The sequence below is a fragment of the Phyllobates terribilis genome, unplaced genomic scaffold (genome assembly GCF_046119375.1).
Source record: "Phyllobates terribilis strain yellow unplaced genomic scaffold, ASM4611937v1 Scaffold_523__1_contigs__length_1222443, whole genome shotgun sequence".
In the NCBI taxonomy this organism is placed as follows: Eukaryota; Metazoa; Chordata; class Amphibia; order Anura; family Dendrobatidae; genus Phyllobates; species Phyllobates terribilis.
This window is the reverse complement of record NW_027363283.1, coordinates 28,037-36,230: the sequence shown is the minus strand read 5'-3', so window position 1 is coordinate 36,230 and position 8,194 is coordinate 28,037. Positions and strand designations below refer to the sequence as shown.

Below are 8,194 nucleotides of genomic sequence, written 5' to 3'. Positions count from 1 at the left end.
CAATGAGCTGTAACTAAAAGAATAAAGTGTTAATATTTCAAGAACGACTGACAATTTTAATAAGCAGTAAATTGCAAAAATCACTTGTATTTACAAGAACTATCCAACAATACCCATTTGGGAATAACCCTTTTAAGGCCACGACCCCACTATCAGTATTCAGTCAGTATTTTTTCTCAGGAGTGGGAGACAAAACCAGGAGTGGGTGATAAATCCAGAATTGGTGACTTGTTTCTATTATACCTTTTCTCTGATTGTTCCTCATCTGGTTTTGGCTCCCACTCCAGAGGAAAGATACTAACCGAATACTGATAGTGGGGCCGTGGCCTAAGTGTGATTTCTGCCCCTGCCGCGGTCAGTCCGTCGGGTGTCTGGCAGGTTATTCATTTACTGCATATTAAACAATTCTGTGGTGATTATTTCCCATGTTAGGAGCATATGTGCTAATGGATAGAATAACTTTCTTTTAGATTTTAATAATATGCCCATAGGGGCGATCTATTAAATGTTTTATTTAGAAATCTGTCTTGTGCTAAAACTTGCAATTGTTTCTTTTTATAAAGTGTCTGTGATTAGGCCTGAGGGGCGGCCTATACATCTGATAGACTTTCTATAATATACCAGAATTCAGCACATAAAGCAGCTCTATGGCTGCTCACAGCAGATGGAGATTTCAATTTGCTTCAAGAACGGCTAAATCTTTACCTTATTTATTACATGGTGTTCCCCTCTTCATAAATCCAGCACAAATCAGACTGGACTGTGACTCGCCTGTCTTAGGAAATTTCCCTCCTTAGTATTTATTGTGAGATGCAGCAAGAATAGAATTAAAATACAATTGAAAACAAATCCCCACCACTACCAGCAGGGGTCACTAAAGTACATTGTGACACCTGCCTGCAATCTACTAAACCTCCACCGGGGGGATATATTTCTATTATTTTACTCCTCGTATCAACTCTTTCCCCATTTATTCCATGTGTATTTTATTTAGGACTACTGCTAGAGAACCTGTCGCTTGCTTAAAAACAAAAAATTGAGTTATATTCTTTGTAAAAATTCCAGATCTCCCCCTGATTCTGCCACAGAAGAATCAGTGATTTTTACAAGTAATTTAACTGAAATTTTCTATAATTTTTCTTAAGAGCTTATATTTTCTTAAAGCCCTTCACATAAATCCTGTAGAAAAGCAGAGTGAAGCCGACCACATACACCACAATAAGCTAAAACCGCCACTGGTGCTGATATAGTCTAATATGTCCAAAAACTCTCATACTCTGAATGTGCAGTATTTCATCAGCACTATAGGAGCTGGAACTGACTTCCTTTCACCTCCCAGCATGCATTTCTCCTGCCATTGCCTTCACTGGACTATGCAGGATGACAGACAGGACAGGAATGAAGAGATGAAGCATCCACTTTCTGTAATGCATCTCTGCTCTTACAGGGTGGGTTACACTTAGACAACCCCTTTAAGACTTACATTGGTGACAGGTCACTAATGTATGATTGGTGGGGGTGAGACACCCGGGACTCCCACCAGTCAGCTGTTCCTGATGTCGGCGGCGTCACAAAACTGCTCAGTTATGGATCTGCACAGCGCCTGTATAGTGGCCGCGGCCGGTACTGCACATCCGCCCCCTATTCAAATCAATAGCAGGTGGAGTGCAGTGCCCGGTGGAGTGCAGTGCCCGGTCGCACCCACTGTGCAGCTCTGTAACTGATCAGTCCTGGCCGCTGACACCAGGAACAGCAGATTGGCGGGGGTGCAGAGTGTCGCACCCCCACCGATCAGACATTGATGACCTATACTAAGGATAAGTCATCAATGTTAAATGTTTAAGTCCCAGACAACTCCTTTAACAGGCTGTAGATATCACTATAGACAGCACTGGGGAAAATAATGACAGATGATTGACGTATGCTTTATTTGTTCCTGGAGCAATACACAGACTCCATAAACAGTGATCAGTGGGGGTGATCAGAGCCCCCCATCTCTTGGATATAACTATACGGTTCATGGTTTCATGTCCCCGGTATAAGAATCTTCACATTCACTTGATAAAGAGTCGGTAGACAGAGCACTGGACCGGTCCGGTCTCCTAACAGTCCAGTCTGTGCGGCCACGAGGCTCGCAGCTACGAGGTAAGTGTTTTAGGCAGTGAGTGCCCATCGCTCCTCATCCACCCGGGTGCAGAGAGATTTTTGCGGATTGAGTTCGGAGTTAGAGCCATGATCGGCGATCTCCAAGGTCGGCAGGTTACTTGTACAGAGCATTGAAGGCTCTTCCTATGACCAGTCTCCGAACCTCGGTAGTACCAGCCCCTATTTCATAAAGCTTGGCATCACGAAGGAAGCGGCCCATCGGGTAGTCGTTTATATAGCCATTGCCCCCTGTGGAGAAATAAACATTTATAAAAGAACAGTGAACATGGGGTGGTCTCAGTCTTCATGGGTAAAATTGCAAAATACGGTAAAAACTTTTCAATTTACTTCTTATTAAAAATCCTCTCAGACCTAGAGAAGAGAGATATTTTTAGGTCACCAGCCACCTCTGCCAGTCTGTCAGAGGTGGTCGGTCTCCTAGGGAAGGAGTGCTGTCCGCTCTGGATCCGGCCGGCTTCATTATGCCTCTGTCCTCTGATTCTCCAGGAGGGAAGGCTGCTTCTGATTGCAGCACTGGAGAGCGCACAGGACGGGTGGCACCTCTGGTCCGAACTGTCAATCATCAGGAGCAAGCAGGAAGCCAGAGGATGGGGAGCAGAGGACGGGAAGAACCTTTTAATGGGAATCTGTCAGCAGGATTGTCTATGTAATCTGAGATCAGAATAATGTCCGGCCAGATTCCAGCAATGTGTTACTACAGGGCTGTGTGCTGCTGTATCAATAAAATCAGTCTTAAATCAGCAGGATATTATCATTACAGCACTAGGTGTCTGATCAGCAGCTTTCTATCAATATATAGTGTACACAGGAAGGTGCCAATCAGTAGTGTGGGTGGGGTTATACACAGCTGCCAATCAGTGGTGTGGGCGGGGGTTATACACAGCTGCCAATCAGTGGTGTGGGCGGGGGTTATACACAGCTGCCAATCAGTGGTGTGGGCGGGGGTTATACACAGCTGCCAATCAGTGGTGTGGGCGGGGATTATACACAGCTGCCAATCAGTGGTGTGGGCGGGGGTTATACACAGCTGCCAATCAGTAGTGTGGGCGGGGGTTATACACAGCTGCCAATCAGTAGTGTGGGCGGGTGTTATACACAGCTGCCAATCAGTGGTGTGGGCGGGGGTTATACACAGCTGCCAATCAGTAGTGTGGGCGGGGGTTATACACAGCTGCCAATCAGTAGTGTGGGCGGGGGTTATACACAGCTGCCAATCAGTAGTGTGGGCGGGGGTTATACACAGCTGCCAATCAGTAGTGTGGGCGGGGGTTATACACAGCTGCCAATCAGTAGTGTGGGCGGGTGTTATACACAGCTGCCAATCAGTGGTGTGGGCGGGGGTTATACACAGCTGCCAATCAGTAGTGTGGGCGGGGGTTATACACAGCTGCCAATCAGTAGTGTGGGCGGGTGTTATACACAGCTGCCAATCAGTGGTGTGGGCGGGGGTTATACACAGCTGCCAATCAGTAGTGTGGGCGGGGGTTATACACAGCTGCCAATCAGTAGTGTGGGCGGGGGTTATACACAGCTGCCAATCAGTAGTGTGGGCGGGGGTTATACACAGCTGCCAATCAGTAGTGTGGGCGGGTGTTATACACAGCTGCCAATCAGTGGTGTGGGAGGGGTTATACAGGGCTAAGCATTTAGAGCTCTGCAGCAGAGAAAACTGTTTTTGTATCAAAAATGACACATCGCTGGAATCAGGGTCTCTGCCCCTCCACCATGCTGCTCTCCGATTATATAACAAAAACCTACTTAAAGATTCCCTTAAAGTGAATACAGGCAACAATCTAAACCTGACACCTTTACTTGCACAAATCGCAACGCTTGTCAACACTGAATTCCTAAACATTGGAGATGCCTATATATGAAAACACAGCGGTGGTGGTGCGCTTGCTCCCAGAGCCATCCCAGTCTTTTCATACAGGTGAAGACACATAGGGCAAGTTTCATTTGCAGTTAAAATTTAAAGTCATTTTCTCATTTTTTTTTTTTTTTTACATCTTGGATCATTACTTGATGGGGTTTTTTTTGCACCAAAATAATTCTTCAAAATGGCGCACACAGTACAATGAATTCTTTATTTTCGTCTTTAATCTTTTTTTTTTTGTGACTTTAATGAAAAAAAAATTGGATGCTCCTCTAACACAGCGCAAAATTTTGTGCGAGAAATGTATCATATAAAATCAATTATGGAGGTTATATTTTTCGGGCACAGAGTTTGCTCAATTGATGAATCGGCTGAAAACATTAGGCAAAAAAAAACCAAAAAAAACCCCCACAGCCGTAATGGTGATCGCTTTGTGTTGTGGACTGCTGGAAACATCGAGGGCAAAACTGAAGAATAAATATGTATCAGTAGTGCTGGTGGATTTAGGTGTTGGCCAAAAGGCACAGGTTAGACTCTCCTTACCTAGACACTGAATACCATCGAGGGCCACTTGGGTAGCAGATTCAGCAGAGTAAAGGATAACGCCAGCACAATCCTGTAAGTAAATGACATGTTCCCAATTTATCACATACAATAACCAGAATTGAAGAAGAACAAAAATTCTACTTTAAAGAGGACATGTCACCAAGTCAGAAGTGACCAGTGTTTGCCCTTACTTTATTCCCGCTGCTCCCCCGAGTATTACACTTTTTCATTTTTTTAAATCCACCATACGGTTGCAGAGATATGGGCCTTTTTATTTAGTGTTGATTGTGTGTAATCTTTATAAGGGGGCGTGGCCCACAGGATAATTATGCAGAGCAGCCTAAAGACACGCCCCTGAGGATCCTGTGAGCCACGCCCCCTTTGATATAGATCATAAAATTTAGCAGTAAGTAAAAAGGCCCATATCTCTGGAACAGTATGGCAGATTTAAAAAAAAATAAAAAATCATGTTCAGGGAAGAAGTAGGAATACAATAAAAGAAAGAAAGAAAAAAAAAAGCTCCCTTTTCATCTAAAGACAGGTCAATGTTTAATAAGACCCCTCTTCGGTGGGGTCTCCTCTTCGGTGGGGTCTCCTCTTCGGTGGGGTCTCCTCTTCGGTGGGGTCTCCTCTTTGGTGGGCCTCCTCTTGGGTCTCCTCTTCGGTGGGGTCTCCTCTTTGGTGGGGTCTCCTCTTTGGTGGGTCTCCTCTTCGGTGGGTCTCCTCTTGGGTCTCCTCTTCGGTGGGTCTCCTCTTCGGTGGGGTCTCCTCTTCGGTGGGGTCTCCTCTTCGGTGGGGTCTCCTCTTGGGTCTCCTCTTCGGTGGGGTCTCCTCTTCGGTGGGGTCTCCTCTTTGGTGGGTCTCCTCTTGGGTCTCCTCTTCGGTGGGTCTCCTCTTCGGTGGGGTCTCCTCTTCGGTGCCAATTCTGGTGTTCTTAACAGAAGCATACAGTCTAGATCACGTGAAGTCATTATCGGTCTTTACTCCTCTTTGGTCAGACCTCATCTGGAATACTGTGTACAGTTTTGGGCACCACATTTTAAAAAAGACATCGACAAACTGGAGCAAGTTCAGAGAAGAGCGACCAGAATGGTGACTGGTCTGCAAACCATGTCCTATGAGGAACGGTTGCAGGATTTGGGAATGTTTAGCTTGCAAAAAAGAAGACTGAGAGGAGACTTAATAGCTGTCTACAAATATGTCAAGGGCTGTCACATTGTAGAAGGATCATCTTTATTCTCATTTGCACAAGGAAAGACTAGAAGCAATGGGATGAAACTAAATGGGAGGAGACACAGATTAGATATTAGAAAAAACTTTTTGACAGTGAGGATGATCAATGAGTGGAACAGGCTGCCACGAGAGGTGGTGAGTTCCCCTTCAATGGACGTCTTCAAACAGAGGCTGGACAGACATCTGTCTGAGATGATCTAGTGAATCCTGCTTTGAGCAGGGGGTTGGACCAGATGACCCAGGAGGTCCCTTCCAACTCTACTATTCTATGATTCTATGATTCACATGCTGTTGTGCAAATGGAATAGACAATAGATGGAAATTATTGGCAATTATCAAGACACCCTCAATAAAGGAGTGGTTCTGCAGGTGGGGACCACAGACCACATCTCAGTACCAGTGCTTTCTGGCTGATGTTTTGGTCACTTTTCAATGTTGGTTGTGCTTTCACACACGTGGTAGCATGAGACGGACTCTACAACCCACAGAAGTTGCTCAGGTAGTGCAGCTCATCCAGGATGGCACATCAGTGAGAGCTGTGGCAAGAAGGTTTGCTGCATCTGTCAGCGTAGTGTCCAGAGGCTGGAGACACTACCAGGAGACAGGCCAGTACACCAGGAGACGTGGAGGGGGCCGTAGGAGGGAAACAACCCAGCAGCAGGACCGCTACCTCCGCCTTTGTGCAAGAAGCAACAGGAGGAGCACTTCCAGAGCCCTGCAAAATGACCTCCAGCAGGCCACAAATGTGCATGTGTCTGCACAAACTGTTAGAACTGACTCCATGAGGGTGGTATGAGGGCCCGACGTCCACACATGGGGGTTGTGCTCACAGCCCAACACTGTGCAGGACGCTTGGCATTTGCCACAGAACACCAGGATTGGCAAACTCGCCACTGGCTCCCTGTGCTCTTCACAGATGAAAGCAGGTTCACACTGAGCACATGTGACAGACGTGACAGAGTCTGGAGACGCCGTGGAGAGCGATCTGCTGCCTGAAACATCCTTCAGCACGACCGGTTTGGCAGTGGGTCAGTAATGGTGTGGGGTGGCATTTCTTTGAAGGGCCGCACAGTCCTCCATGTGCTCGCCAGAGGTAGCCTGACTGCCATTAGGTACCGAGATGAGATCCTCAGGCCCCTTGTGAGACAATATGCTGGTGCAGTGGGCCCTGAGTTCCTCCTAATGCAGGACATTGCAGTGTGTATTTTCTTATGTCCATGTATTTACTACTAAAAGTAATTTTTTACATTTAGATTTCATTTTTCACTGGTTATTACAGACTTATTGCTTCCCTGCACATTCAAGTTTCATGTTTTCTTTGGGCATAGATCAGCTAAAAGGCACTCAGGAAAAAAAAACAGATGAAAGATCTACAAACTCTCCCTTAAGACTGTCAGAAGGAGCTCACTGATAGATTCTCAGTTAGCTAATTTTGCAGCCAGGAATAGACAGTGCAGCACAGATGCTACAGAACGCAACATTTTTAATGAAACTCAATAACGGAAATCAATTTTAGCCCCAAATACTTGCATTAAAGTAAAAAAAACAAATGGCCGCAAAGCAGGACAACCGCTTTAACTCCTTACCAACATCTGCCGTACATGTATGGTATAAGTCAGTAGCGGGTGCATGGAGCAGAGTCAGCTCGCCCCGTACATGGCAGATAATGGCTGTGACAAACAACCAGGACCTGCCTCTAAGAGCTGCGAGTGGAGCGAAGATCTGCCCACCACTGTTAACCTGTTCAGTGCTGCTGTCAATCTCTAACAGCAGCATTAACAGCGCGCCGGCATTGGGACGCATCGTTCCATGCGCCCACCGGCGCTCCTGTGACGCGATCACAGGGCACACACGGACTGCTATGACATCCGGGGGTCTGCTGAAGCCTCCATGCCTGTCATCATAAAGCTTCATTTGGGCTGTAAAGAAGAAAGTGATTTTGCTATATGGAGCATTACTGTGGTATCGCTGTATATAGCACAAGCAATCAGATAATGTATACAAATGCAGTGAAAATTTAAAAAAATAAAAAAAGTTTAAAATATTAAAACCCCACACGTTCAGCTCACCTCCCACTAAAAATAAAGATAATAAAAATATACACATTTGTGGTATGGTCTCTTTCAGAGAAATACAATCTATCCAAATATAAAAAACAAACGATCAGTGAACACAGAAAAAAATTCAAAAAGACAAAATTGCATTTTTTTCGTTCGCCACAATACTGCAGAAAACCCTGTAAGAAGCGATGACCATGTCATATGTGTCCCAAAATGTTATCAATAAAGTCCTCTTGCCCTTCAAAAAATAAGCCCCCACACAGCTCCATCAACCCGAAAAACGAAAATGTTACGGGTCTCAGAAAAACTCTTGGAG

General features: G+C 45.6%; 1 long non-coding RNA gene across 1 annotated transcript; it reads right to left on the bottom strand.

The window, feature by feature from the left end:
• Positions 1 to 1,904: 1,904 nt before the first annotated feature.
• LOC141231544 (uncharacterized) lies at positions 1,905 to 4,659 on the bottom strand. The gene is made up of 2 exons (XR_012297867.1): positions 4,583 to 4,659; positions 1,905 to 2,394 (listed from the first exon to the last, which is right to left on the bottom strand). It is a non-coding gene; the product is annotated as an uncharacterized lncRNA (long non-coding RNA).
• Between the last annotated feature and the right edge of the window lie 3,535 nt (positions 4,660 to 8,194).